Source organism: Lathamus discolor, chromosome 4, assembly GCF_037157495.1.
Source record: "Lathamus discolor isolate bLatDis1 chromosome 4, bLatDis1.hap1, whole genome shotgun sequence".
Classification (NCBI taxonomy): domain Eukaryota; kingdom Metazoa; phylum Chordata; class Aves; order Psittaciformes; family Psittacidae; genus Lathamus; species Lathamus discolor.
The window spans coordinates 62920135-62933571 of record NC_088887.1 but is presented as its reverse complement, the minus strand read 5'-3'; the positions used below and the strand labels follow the sequence as shown (position 1 = coordinate 62933571).

The window sequence follows — 13437 nt, the reverse complement described above, 5'->3', positions numbered from 1 at the left end:
CCGCTCGCCCCCGCCGCGCCGCCGCCGCCGCGCTGCCGCCGGCGGCTGCCGGGCGCCCGCCGCGAGCGCCCTTGCCCGGCGCTGCCGGGGCCGCTGCCGGGGCCGCCGCCCGCGCCGCCGCCGCCGCCGCCGCCGCCTTCCCAGCCTCGCCGGGGCGCCGGGGCGCGGGGTTCACCTGCTAGCGCTCCGCGGCGCGCGGTCCTCCGCCCGTCCGCCCGCCGTCCTGGCTCCGCTCCGCGGCTCCGCGGCCCTTGCAGCCGCCGGCTCTCGCTTCGCCTCGATTTCCTTCTCCTTTTTGTGGTGGTTTTTTTTTTTTTTCTCTTTAAATCGCTTTCCTCGTCGTCCTTTTTTTTTTTTTTCTCTTTTGCCAAAACCAAGCAGAAATATTTAGCTGTACATCTATTTTTCCTCCGCCGCCCTCTCGCCCGAGTTTGCTGCTCGCAGGGAGGAAACCAAACAAAGGCTAAAAAGCGAAAAAGAAGGGGGGGGGGATCAAAAAGCCCCCGTGCCTTCTCCCCTCGGCTCCCCTAGGAGTACATCTCCACCTCTCAGCCTTCCCCTCTCAGGGCGAAACTTTTCCTTTTCTTCTTCCTTTAAGGCTTTGTGTGTGGGTATATTTTCCTTTTTTTTTTTTTTCCTTTCCTTTCCCCTCTGTCTCTTTCTCTCTCCGCGTCTTTCTCGCTCTCCTCAGCTCCCCGATCTCCTTTTGCTCTTTTATTCGCAAGTTTTGTTGTTGGTGTCCTAAGAAAACTTCCTGTGATGATGATGGTGGTGATGGTGGTGATGATGCATTTCTCAAAGTTGTGCTGGTGCTGGAGCACTTTGTCCCCTTTGAAACAAGAGTCCCGCCGGAGCCTTCTTGCGAGAGTCACGCTCTGGATAAGACATTTTTTTTTTTTTTTCCTCTCTCTACCTTTCCTTTAGGCGGTTGGAAAAAAAAAAAAAAAAAAAAAAAAAGAAGAAGTAAAAAAAAAAAAAAAAAAAGAAGAGAGAAAAAAGTTGAAATTTCTCGTTACCTCGCGAATTGTTTCTCTCCCTCTCGCGCTCTCTCGCTCTCTCGCTCGGTTTGTTGTTTTGGTTGTTGGTTTGTTGGTTGGTTGATTGTTGGTTGTTGGATTCTTTTTTTTTTTTTTTTTTTTTTTTTTTTTTTTGGTGTTTGTTTTGCTTTTTATTTTAATTCCAGCAGTTGGTCGAGGGAGGAGGCGGAGGAGGAGCGCCTTGCTGGAGAGGTGTGGGTATGTGTGTGTGCATATATGGTATCCTTTATACACTAACTCCAGCCGGGAAGTTGGCTGCCGGGCTGGCAGCTCGCACTGGCGGTGCCGGAGTCCCGCCGCTCGCCTCTCCCCGCCTCCCTCTCCCGGGCCGTGCCCGCGCCCTCCCTCCCTCCTCTTTCCCCTCCTTCCCTCCCCTCTTCCCTCTTTTCCCTCCCTCCTTTCCCTCCCGCCGCCTGCCCCCCCCCCCTCCGCCCCTCGCCGCCGCCGCCCGCGCCGCCACCACCCGACCCCGCCGCGAGGAAGCCGGTGGCCGCCGATTGGCTGCCAGCGCCGTGACGGACGGCCCGCCGCCGGCCGCGCGGCCCCCCTTCCGGCCGTTCCGATTGGCTGCCTTTTAATTTAGGCAAAGTGGCGTCGGAGCTGGAAGTTGTGTGTGTGTGTGCCGTGTCCCCCCACCTTCCCTCCGTCCCTCCATCCCTCCCCTCCTCCGTCCCTCCTCCCTCCATCCACCCCTCCCTGCCCTCCTCCCTCCGCCCCTTAACTCTTCCTGCCGGCGGACACACGCACCTCAGGGCTCTCCCGCCGCTCCGGCAGCGGCGAGCGCGAAGGCAGTGGGAGGGGGCGGAACGCCGCTTATAATTAATAGTAATAATGACTACAACAACAACAATAATAATAACAACGGGGCTGGCCACGGGTAGGAACAGTGCTTGGGGGGCACTGCCGTGCACACGCCGTCCACACCCCCCCCCCGGCAATGCCGGCACTGGCCCCTAAATCTCCCCTCCCGCCCGCCCTCCACCAGCCTTTGTCTATCCCGCACCCCGGCGTGAGTCCGCCCGGCCGCCCCGTCGGCGGAGGGAGGCGGTGGGCCTGCCTGCTCTGCGAGCCGCGGTCACTCGCAGGGAGCCAGCCCCGCGGCGTGAACCGCTACGTTATTTCTCGTCCGGCGGAAAGAGTTAAGGGGGGCGGGGGAAGGCGGTGGAAAAGGGGGGGGGGGGGGGGGGGGGAAGGAGGGGGACGGGAGAAGAAGCGGGGGGGGTGTGCGGGAGGGGGAGAGATGCGACCGAGCGGAAACGCCGCGCGGCGGCAACCTCAGTGAACCGCGGAGAAAAAGAAAGTGGCAACAAAAACAAGGGCAAATTGAGCGCTCCCCGGGGCCTGCCGCTGCGGGGACACCGCTCGGACGTCCAGGGGACACGGTCCAGTTGGGGGTACCCCCGCCTAGCCGCACACGCGTGGGGAAAACACGCGTGGGGGAAACCGCGCGGAGTGGGTACTGCTGCCACGGGGAGCGTGGCCCCCTCTTGGCTCCTTTATCCCCCGCCCCGCTCCCCGCCGTGTAACTCGGCCCCGAGAGGCGGCAAGCCCCGGCTCTCCCCGGCCCCCCCGATCCCCGGCGTTCGGAGCTCCCACCGGCCCCCGGCTGGCACTGCCAAAAATACCGTGGTAGGTAGGTTTAGGAAAGCCATTAAAGTGAAGAGTACGGATCTGAAGGGCACTGGTAACTAAACCCCAAACATAACGATTATATATTTATATATATATAAAATGTTGGGGTTTTTTTTTGTTCCCATGCGTCCTCCAAAGGTTTCTTTTTTATATCTAAAAGATCCAACACAGATTTCATTGAATAAATCTGAGATCTCCAGGTGCAGACGTTTGAATAGTCAGTGCCAGAACCCCATGTTTTCCTTTCCAGCCGATTTTGCTTGGATCAGGCTCAAAAACCGAGTGAGTCTCGTGGTTTTGTTTACACTGAATGGGGAGGATAGGAACGGTGCCATGGGGCCGTCTTTCATTAATATACAGTGAGGATTTTGTCTAAATTACTGCTATGAATTTCACAGTACACGCTTTCAAAAGCCGTCTCAGGTGGCCTGATGAAACGTGATAGCGCCTCTGCAAACAGATCTACTTTCTTAATAAAAACGGGGGGGGTGGGGGGGGTGGAGAGAAATCCCCCCCAAATTAAATAAATAAATAAATAAATGTAAACCCTCATAACGGCGACAACAAAAAATAAAGCTCGAGCTGGAGTAATGCTTTTTATTAAAAAAAATAAATATATATAATAAATTAAAACCCCCAAACCAACAAACCAACAACCAAGTTAGTTCCCCAACTCTTCCCACCCCCTCCCTTGCAGAGTGAGATTGTTTTGTCTGGAAAAAAATCCAAAGTATAACAAGGGGAGAACAGTTAGTGCTGATTTTCATTTGCATAAATTTTCATATATTTTGGTGAAAATAATAGACTAGTGGAGAGCGGGGCTTAGTGGAGTCAGTGCAAAGGAAAATCTTAACATGGATCGTTTCGCTGGAGTTGAGAACATGCTTTTTCCCCCCTGTCACCTTATTAAAATCAAAAATTAAAAAAAACAAACCAAAACTCTCTCTAAATCCTGGAAGTATGATCGGTAAGTGTTTTACTTTTCTTTCAAAAATCTACTTTTGTTTTCTTTAAACTCTTCTGGATATATGTTTTCAAAAGCTTAGGACAAGATAGGGAAACCCATGGCAACTGCCTGGAAGGAAACAGGCTGCAAAAAAAAAAAAAAAAAAAAAAAAAAAAAGGGAAAGGGAAAAAAAAAAAATCCCACTAGCAACAAAAAGCACCTTAGTGAAATATTACATAAAAAGCATGGATTCATTCCAAAGCTCAAGGCAGCAAAGCAATTCTTCAGCGCTGGAAAGTCTTTCTGGTTACTACTTCACTTTTCTGGGCACTGTTAATTATTGTAACACCAGGGCTCGGGTGGGGAGGGTTGGGGATGGGGGGAAGGAAAGCTCTCGAAAATATAGCAGATTTGTAAAGCAGAGGAGAGGCAGAAGTGCGGGATGTTTGCAAACGCTGCTTCTCGGGGTTGGGGGGGGGGGGGGGGTCCGGTGCCGGCGCTCGGTGACCAGGGCACCTGCTGCCGGGGCCGGTGCGGAGGGCCGGGAGCGGGGCGGGGGTGAAGGCCGGGGAAGGTGCGGAGCGCCGGGTGCACGGAGAGGGTTAATATTGTAACTAGGGAACAGCCGGTTAAGCACAACATCTAGAGCTCTGTAGTGAAAGTCCATCAGAAAGAGTGTAATCAATCAAAACTAACCAGGACATCCCTTCATTTTATTCTCCGAGGAGGCTGGGGCTGGGGGATTACAGACCCGATCTCACTCGGTTTCTCTCTCCTGACAGCCTCGCCTGTCTCTCCGTGTTTCCCGAACCCCGTCTAATTGAGAGGTGCGGGCTAATGATCTGAAACTCTTTTATAGCGTTTGGGTCAGTGTGATAAATAATGTGATAAATAATGTAGGATTAAATTACTAGGCCAGATACCGCTCCTGAAAACTTTACCGAGGCTTAAATATCCCATTACGTGGCTTTCATTTATTTTAATTTTGCCGTGTTATTTGCATAAATATTTTTTTCCTACCCCCCTCCCCTCCGTTGCTGCTCTTTTGGATACACAATGCCTGGTGATCATTGTAATTTCCTAGAATTAGTTACTTCTTTGGAAACGGTCGATAGTCAAATCAATAAAATGGCTTGTAAAACTAGGGAGGTATAGGTTTCAATTGGGGGGGGGGGGGGAGAAGAATCGCTCATTTTCCACTTCTTGTTGACGTGCCCAGCGTCTCTTTTGACTGGGGTTAACTCTGTGTGCTCCATCGGAACAGATGCCGTATAGAGCTGCTCCCTCAAGATCATTTGTTTCCTTGATGGGGGAACATTTCTGAGCAGAACATATTGGTTGCCATAGAGAAAGAAATAAAAGGAAGAACACTAGTCACATTAAGCTATATGTTTGTGCACTGGGCTTTAGATAAAAGGACCTCGGTTCAAGCCAAGGGAGAACGGGGCCAAAGCAGAGCGCCTTAGCTTCGCTAAAACTAGCTTTATTTTGGTTTGGACTTTTACGGTTGAAACATGTAAGCTAATTTTTATTGGCTGTCGTTAATTTTATACGCTACGGCTTGCTGAACAAAATCAACTTTCGGCGCGCTACGTCAGGCGACCGACGGCCGCCAGGGGGCGCCATGGACGGCCCTCGTCCGTCTCTACGCCCCCCCTTCCCCGCGTCCTGGCCCGTCCTGGGAAGGGGAGCAGGGGGGGGCAGCTTCGGGTGCCCCCAGTCCAGGCCATTGCTCCCCGGTTACCCCCAGGCACCACGGCCGGGGAGAGGAGAGCCCCAGAATTCGCGGGGCCGGCAGGGCGGTAGCCGGGTGGAGTGTATAGAAGCTGCGGGCGGGGGGACCGGGGTGACAAAGCAGATGAGGGGGGGCTGCTGCCCGTTCAAAGGCTGCCCCAAAAGTGTCCCGGTTGGTGCGATGCCTCCAATGGACCCGGGGCCTGCGAAGGAGCGAGAGCAGCTCATTAAACACAAGCACGGGCACGGAGGCTTGGGAGAGCCTGAGGTGCCACGCAGGTTTGACTGGGCTTTTTGTCCACCTAAGGCGCTTAAGCCCCTGAAGGTGCGGTAAAGCGACTCGTTTGTTGTTTGGTTTTATTTTTTTTTTTACATAATTTAATATTTAATCGCCGTATTAAACATCGAAAAGTAGCTCTTTTTTTTCTTTCTTTTTCTCTCCCCACCCCCAAGTTGGCCACTCCTCCCATGTTTCCCCCCCAGCTTCTCTACCTGTGAGTGCCAGCGTCGGCCCCCCCTGTCTCCCGGCCTGCCTGCACCGGCCGCACACCGGGTACACGTTGTCGCCGCCCGGGACACTCGCAGGCATCAGCCTCAACTAAAACCGACACACGTCGACAGCGGCCGCAGCTCGGCACCGCTTGGGTCTCTGTCCCTTTCCAAACGCGCGTAGGCTCAGTCCCTTACCCCAAGCGCCCTCTTCTTTCCTCCGTTTCCCTCCCTAAGTGGATGCAAGAGGGGGTAGGAAGGAGAAATTTAGTTTTTCTTACGGTATTCCTCCCTAAACACGGTACGATGCTAGGCACACGGACAAGCGTGGCTGCAGCATCCCCTAACGCACCTGCAAGGGGGGGAGGGGGAATGTCCCCAGCAGCCCCCGGAGCGGGAGGTGGGAAGAGGTGGCCCCGGGGCTGAGGGGAGAATTGAAGCCACTTTGTTCCCCTCCTCTGGAGCCCCATCAGTTTCCGTCCGACTGGGAAAGTTTTATTCCTTGCCTCCATAAAGGAAAGACCAATTGGAGCCCTGGAAATCACACAGCCCATAAATATGATAGATCCTGGCAAGATGAGCTCCCCGCCTAAAAACCTAACACTTACACACACATACAGAAAAAGAAGGAAAAAAAAAAAAAAAGATGGGGGGGGGGGTGGAGCGGGAGGAGAGAAAAGTAATTAAAGAGGGGAAACGACCTACACGAACATAAACTTTTCATTTAAAGTGTTTGTGGGTCTTCATTTGGAAAACGGAGTCGAGCCTCCGTCTGTGTTGACTGTGCGGGAAAAGGGCTGAGATATTTACGTGAACAAAACTTTCCACCTACCACGTTTGGCGAAATAAGCACTAGCAATATTCCAGACTAGTAAAACACATTTCCAGAGCGCAATTCTTCTCAGAAACGTGGTCGCTTACTCGAGATTTGCCGTAGTTAAGTGAACATTTCCCTCGCCTCATCAGCGGGTGGGTTTTGGAGTTGGAAGAGCCCCGCAAAGTCCATCAGCTGGGCTGTGGGAGTGAGCGGATTTCTCCCTCCGGTTCCCTCTGCCTCCCCTCACCCCCCAATCCCCCCAAGTGTGCCCTGCGTTGTATTTTTGATAGCACCAGAGTTCGGAGCGTAGCTCCCTGCTCTGTGCCTCCTTCAGTCAGCAGCTTCGGGGTACCGCAAGCGACCAGCAAAAACTTCACGCTAAATCGAGCAACAAGTTAATTCGGCAAAACTCGAACTACTTTGCTGCCTGACCTCCAAAAAGCCCGGATCGGCCAGGATTGCCGGGTCTCCGCACCTCAATTGTAAGAGTGCTACAGGGAGCAATTTTTTTCCATCCACCCCCCGCCCCCCCGCTCCCTTTCATTTAATAAATGCCTATTTTGTCCGAAGGGACGCCTCTGGAAAAGGGATGTAAGAAGCGATACTGTAGCGGAGCTAGGGAAAAGAAAGTAGTGTGTTTACCGTCTTGAGTATTCCTTTACTTCTAGTGGGAAATGATTAGGTATCTACTGATATAACCGTGGAGACCGAATGTCTAATTAGCATTCCCAAATTAAAATGTTAAACATAAAGACATACTCCTTATACAGCCTGCTATATGTAAAACTCATCCGGGCATAATCCAGCAGTCAGCTGGAAGCGCGAAGTTGTCTGGCTTCCAGAGCCGCAGCCGCCTTGGCTAATGGGATCTGCTCGGGGTTTCTCAAGCTTACCCCCACTGTAGTTCATAGTTCTTAGGACCAGGGTGGCAGCTGCCCCGGGAATGTTACACTAACCAGCCTGGAGGAAAGAGCAAAACACGCGGGTTACTTTTAAAGGCTGGCGATAATAACGGGACACACAATAGGCAGGCGGATCATCTCTCCGCACCTTTCATTCTGAAGGCTTCACCCGGAATCTTATTTGTTCTTCTGAGTATAGCAGAGCACCTCGGGTTCTGTAAGAAATTATGACAATAACACAGAACCGCCCTTGCAAAGAGGGAGAGCTGTTAAATCCGGGGTCTTTTGCTCCCCAGCAACATAATCCTGGTATTTCCCGAGGTGTCATGCTCGAGGTTCACCTCTCGCGGACTGTAAGGAAAGTTGCCAAATGAATGGAAGAATCTATCTGTTGACTTGAGCTCAACAGAGACACATTACGTATGATGGAAAGCTAATGCTCCCACCGATGTTAAAATCAGAGGGCTATATAGTTCCTATCCAGCTTCTTGAACATGTAGATTTTTATTTATAAGAATAATTGTGCATGTAGAGACATAAAAAGGGGATTTACAAGTTGGAGCCTTTTAAAAGAGACTGTGAAAACCTTATCCCCGCTTTTATTAAACATGATATCATCCCGATTTGCGTGCTTGCCATCTCAATAGCGTTTCACACATGAAAAAAAAAAAGGGGGGGGGGCTGGAATAAAGATCCATATGCATTACATAGATTTTTCTTTTAGGTGCATAAGGACTGGCAGTCTCTTAGTGGATAAGAGGGTGAATAATTGTGATACACCAGAAAACAGTTCGTGCAGTTTGGCAGGTCTGGTTTTTATTATTAGATTTTTTGACATTTGAACTTGGCTATTGTCTGAGGAGCTCAGTGCAGATTGCAGTAGGTCAACCTTAAGGCTGCTCTTTTTGGCATTGCACACAAACACGCACACACTGTCTGTTCTCCTTGCGTGAATGCAGCAGCTCCACTTTTACCGGGCTTTTTCTTTTCTTTCTTTTTTTTTTTTTTTAAGGCACATCTATTTATATTTATCTAATCCGCTTGGGCTTTTCACGGTCTTGTGGTTAGTTTGTAGGCGCGTTCATTTTACACCCGTTCCTCCCATCTCTGTATTTGTGCCTGATGCTGGATACTTCTAAGTACTCAGTCGCTTTTACAGCAGTATAATTCCAGCATCACGATGTTTGATAAAAGGGACTTACGGTAGCCCTGGGATTAAATGACATATTTCCCTGCCGCTTCGCTCAACTCCATCATGACTCCTACAGTCAAAAGTTAACATTATTCATCATCTCCTCGCATTTATTCCCTCTTTCCCTCTCGGAATTCAGTCCCGCCGCCCGACTTCTGAAACAATTTCTTGCAGCTCGGGAAGAGCTGGGGGGGATCAGAGGGGGGAGGAGGGAAAAAGGAGGAGGGTAAAGGCGGACACCCGAAATACCGGCGGGGGCCCCTCCACCACCCAGCGGCCTCCCCCCCCTCCGCCGGCCTTTCCGCGGGCGCGGAGCTGGCCGCGGTCGCGCAGCGGTGTCAGAAAACGCCCTCCCAGGCGGGGCGCGGGGGGAGAGGGAGCCACTGCCTGGCAGGCAAAATGCGAAATAGGGATGGATCCCCTCCGGGTGGGAGGGGGAGCGGGAAAACTGGATCAAGTCGGGCAGGAGAGTCAGTTTGCCCTGGGAAAACCCAGAGACTGGGTCCAAATGACTTTTCCCAGGAGTGATTTGCGACTCTATCTCCTCCTTCCCTCGTTTGGTTGCTGCTGTTTTAAACTGAGGCTCTTCCCTCCGCTGCTCGGTTGCAGGGGCTCAGGCCGAACAACAACCGATTTCTTCTTCAGCAGTCTTTCCTTTAAACATGTGTCTATCTACATATGTAACTATACGGATATATAGGTATACGTAAGCTCAGACGCACATATGGCTAGATTTGTTCCCCTCTCCCCTTCACCCCTCCTTCCTTCGTTATCAAGCGCCTGATAACGCGGTTAAGGCTTGTTATTTGAACTCTCAGATCAGCATGCAGAAATGTAATTGCAACGTTTTTCATCAGGAAAGAAAAGGAGGAGGAAGGGGGGGAAGCTCCCCCTAGACACCCAGTGCTCGGTAATCGCTGAGTCACCGTATTGGGGGTCAGTGGGTAAACACGAAGGAGAGAGCAGCATCTTATTGAAAACCCCTGAGCAAACCGCATCCCTCCTCATCTCCAGCCTGGAGATCCCTCCCTCCCCTCCTTCTTCCCCTGGGTTTATTAATCCGGACTTGGAATAAAGTGGCTCAAGTGCGGCCAGAGCCCTCTTTCTGGGGGCTGGGTGTCCTCCTCAGGCGCAGTGGGACCCGCTTTGCTGCGGGGAGGGGAACAGGAAGGGAAGAATAGAGGGGAGAAAATCAACATTAAACTGCTATTTAAGCTGCTGGTGCTGGGAGTCATTTTAAGGGGGAGAGGGAAGGAGGAGGAAAAGGGGAAGCACCGGGCAGTTCACCTAGGGATGTAAAGAAAGGGAAAGCTTTCTCTGGGGCTGGGCTGTGATCTGGGCATGTTTATTCCTGTTTAAACGCTATTGTTCCTGCCAGCCTTTGACACAAACAGAAGGGGCGGGGGGGGGGTGGTGGTGGTGGTGGTTGTGGGGAGTGTGTGTGTGGTGATGGTGGCTGGAACAAAGCTGCTCAAACCCAAGCAACCCCCAAAGGCGGAGGAATACTTTCTTTTCTTCCCTTTAAAAATGTATGTGACCTGACTTTCTGTTTGAGGTTGTTTTCTGGGTGTCCCCCCTATCCTCTTCCTGTGAGCTGAGCGGAGTGGCTGGCTGTGATTCACTTACCAGGGCCCGTTTAGGGAGGAACATGTTCCCCCAGGTGGGTGCCGGGGAGCCTCGCAGGGACAGCCAGCTTCTCGGGCCCCTGGGCTGCCTGTGGGTTGAAGGAGCAGACTTGGAATCGGTTTGCATCAAGGCCTGCAGCGGGAAACAAAGAGGCAGAAATGTTGTGAGCTCAAGGAGAGCCTGAAATACAGAGAGGCATTGAGCTTCCCGGAGATGTTTCAGCTTCTCAGTGGGAGACAGAGCAGGATCCTTTTTGGGCTGGCTCTGTGCAGTTGAGGGCTGGACTGTACAGCCCACACTGAATCAGAGGCATTGTGTGCAAATGAATAAGCTCACATTGTTTTGAGATGCTGCTATTGTATTTAGGGTCGGGGGGAGGCAGGGGTTATATTTTGTGTGTGTGCGTGCGTGTGGATCTGTGTGCTTTCGAAAGGTGAGTGCAGATTGCAATAGTTGCTGCTCTGTTTTTGTTTGTCAAACAGGGCCCTTCTCTTGGGAGAGGGGCATGTGGCGGATCCCAGCCCAGGATTACATTAATCAAAGCATTATTTCCCCAGGGATGCGCAGCACAAATGATAGTAAATCCTAATAAAATTGGATCGCTGAGAAATTGAACGCTTAAAGTAATCTGCTCTGCCTGATAAAAACTTCAAATTTATAAGATATTATGCATCCCCACCCCCAAACACCTTAGGTATCATCGCTATGTGTGTGTATTATACAGCTATCTGTAGTAGAGAAATCACTGCTCAGTTTAACAGGCCCATCACTATTGAATACATACATACACACAGATATGAGAGTGTGTGCATGCACACTTGTATTGCATGCACACAAATACAGAGTCATTGAATAAGCAAAAATCTGCACACACATAATAATAATGACCATGGTCAGTGTTTTAAGGACATTGCATCGGCCACCTTTGCTGTGGCAGGTGCTATAGAAGGCTGGAATGAAGCTGTATGTGGTTGTGTACCAGCACTGTAGTCTTGCCTGGGGACTCTGTTTTCTCTTGCTTTTTAGTGATGCTCACCATGGGCCTCTGTGGTGGCACCTGCGATCTCAGCCCCACTACGAGCAGCTTTGCTTTTTCAAGCTGATACCATGGGCTGGTATGGAAATAATAATAATAATGATAAAATAATACATGCACATGAACATCTGAAGCTGTGGTTAGAAAGCTTCTGAGAGGGTGAGCTTCAAAAAGAAGCTGCCTTGGACCAGGCTGGTATAATTGAAACAAGGAAAGGTGTTCCCAGGCCGGTTATTCTGCCTTAGACATGCATAGTGCTGCACCCACAGCCCCTCTGTGCAGGGCCAAGCCACCGCCTCCCATTGCTTCTTGGCAAGGGCCAGTGAAGGCTGGGGTAGCTGCTGGCCACTCGCTAGCTTCAGACCCTCAGTCTCAGCTACTTCCTCTCTGCAGAAGGAAAGTTTTAATTGCAGCCGTAGGATATGACAGTAAGCTCAAAGAGATCCACTGTCCAGCAGGGAAAAAATAATAAATTGCTTCCTCCCTCTAAAAGACCGCTGCGCTTCCAAAACTGAAAGGGGCAGAAGGCATTTCCACTCACCCAGATGAAACTCTTTGAAAGGCTGCGAGCTTCCCCCGCAGTTATAAATGCCGATCATTCTTCCTACCCCCGCCCTCCCGGCAGCCCATCCGGCCGTGGCACCCCGTTTCCCCCCTCGGCAGCCTGCCCCTCCGAGGACCTCCACTCGTGACTGTGACAGTGCCCCTCTCCCTGCCCTTTTCTTTCCCGGCATCGCTAGGCAGACCGAAGGTGGCTTATGCCTTCTCCTGGAGTGGGGTTTGCCTGCCCTGTCCCGGCCCCGGGGGCTTGCGGAGAGGGCTCTGTCCTGCCCCTCCTGCCTGTGAGCAGGGAGAGGGGGGGAAGCTGAGCCCTCTCCCAGCCCCGAAATGACGCAGCCCCTGCTCCAGCATCGTCTCCCGTTTGGGCTGGCTCCATTTCAGGAGCGCCGTTTCCCCCCACCCCCTTCTTCCCAGCCTTCTTCCTTCCTCCTCCTCCTCGCCTCACCGTCACTCTCAAACACCCCCCCCCCCCCCCCCCCGCTTCCCCCAGCCGCCCCAAACTCCTTCCTCAGGACCGTGGGATGCTGGTGAGCTCTGGTGAGAGTTGCCGGTCTCCATTTCCAAGCGGGGAGCCGCCGGGAGCGGTGAGGCAGCCGGGCCGGGGGGAGCAGCGGGGGAGGGGGGCTGGGGGGGAGGCGATGAATGAAGGAGGGGTAGAGGGGGCGGCCCCTCACCTCCCCCCCCCCCCCCCACATTTGAAGCACCCCCGCTCTCGGGAAGGGGCAGCCCCCGCGCCCCGCCCGCTCCTGCCCGCCGCCGGCACGGCGCAGCGGCAGCTCCACGCTCCCCCGTGCCCTTCCTCCCCCCACAGGAGGCAGCGCTGCCCCTCGCCCCTCGACGGGGATCCCGCCGCTCTCCGCAAGACTCCCCTCGCCTTCCCCCACGCGTGTGCGGAGAGTCCGGGTGGGGACCCACTCACCCCGCCACTGACGGTGTCTCCTTTTCTCTATTCCCCTCTTACCCTAAAAGAGCCCGCAGCCCACCCACCACCCCAAAAAAACCCCATTCATTTGCATACCGTTTGGCACCCTCGCTCGGTATATCCCCCTTCTTTTTTATCCCCCTTCCACTCCCGCCCAGACCGATTCCTTCCCCCCCCTTCCCCCCCCACCCCCCCTCCTTTTCTCCCGCATCCCGGGTGCAACCGGATGACAAAAATCAAAGCTGGTTACAATTTACCCCGGTTGTCTTCCTTTGAACCCCCGTAAGGTAGGTGTGGGGGAACACTGCACTCCCACTCCCCGTGCGCTCAGTAAGGTGCCTTCCTCCCCTCCTCACCCTAACCCTCCCCGCTTTCCTGTCCTTAATTGGCTCTGTCTTGATGTGCACTTGTTTTGTTTAGCCTATTTTACCATTAAGGACGAGATAGGCAGAAAAAGGAGCGTTTGACTTGGTATGTCTCTCTGATTTGTTTTTTCTTTTTTACCCTCTCCCCCCCCCCCCTTCGGAGGTTAATTTGCATTTG

At 52.8% G+C, this 13437-nt stretch overlaps 1 long non-coding RNA gene across 2 annotated transcripts in view; it reads left to right on the top strand.

The window, feature by feature from the left end:
• Positions 1-3509: 3509 nt before the first annotated feature.
• The window catches only part of LOC136013622 (uncharacterized), a 39828-nt gene continuing 29900 nt past the window's right edge, over positions 3510-13437 (top strand). For both annotated transcript variants that reach the window (XR_010612302.1, XR_010612301.1), the window contains exon 1: positions 3510-3636. This is a non-coding gene — a long non-coding RNA (uncharacterized LOC136013622). The remainder of the gene's footprint in view (positions 3637-13437) is intronic.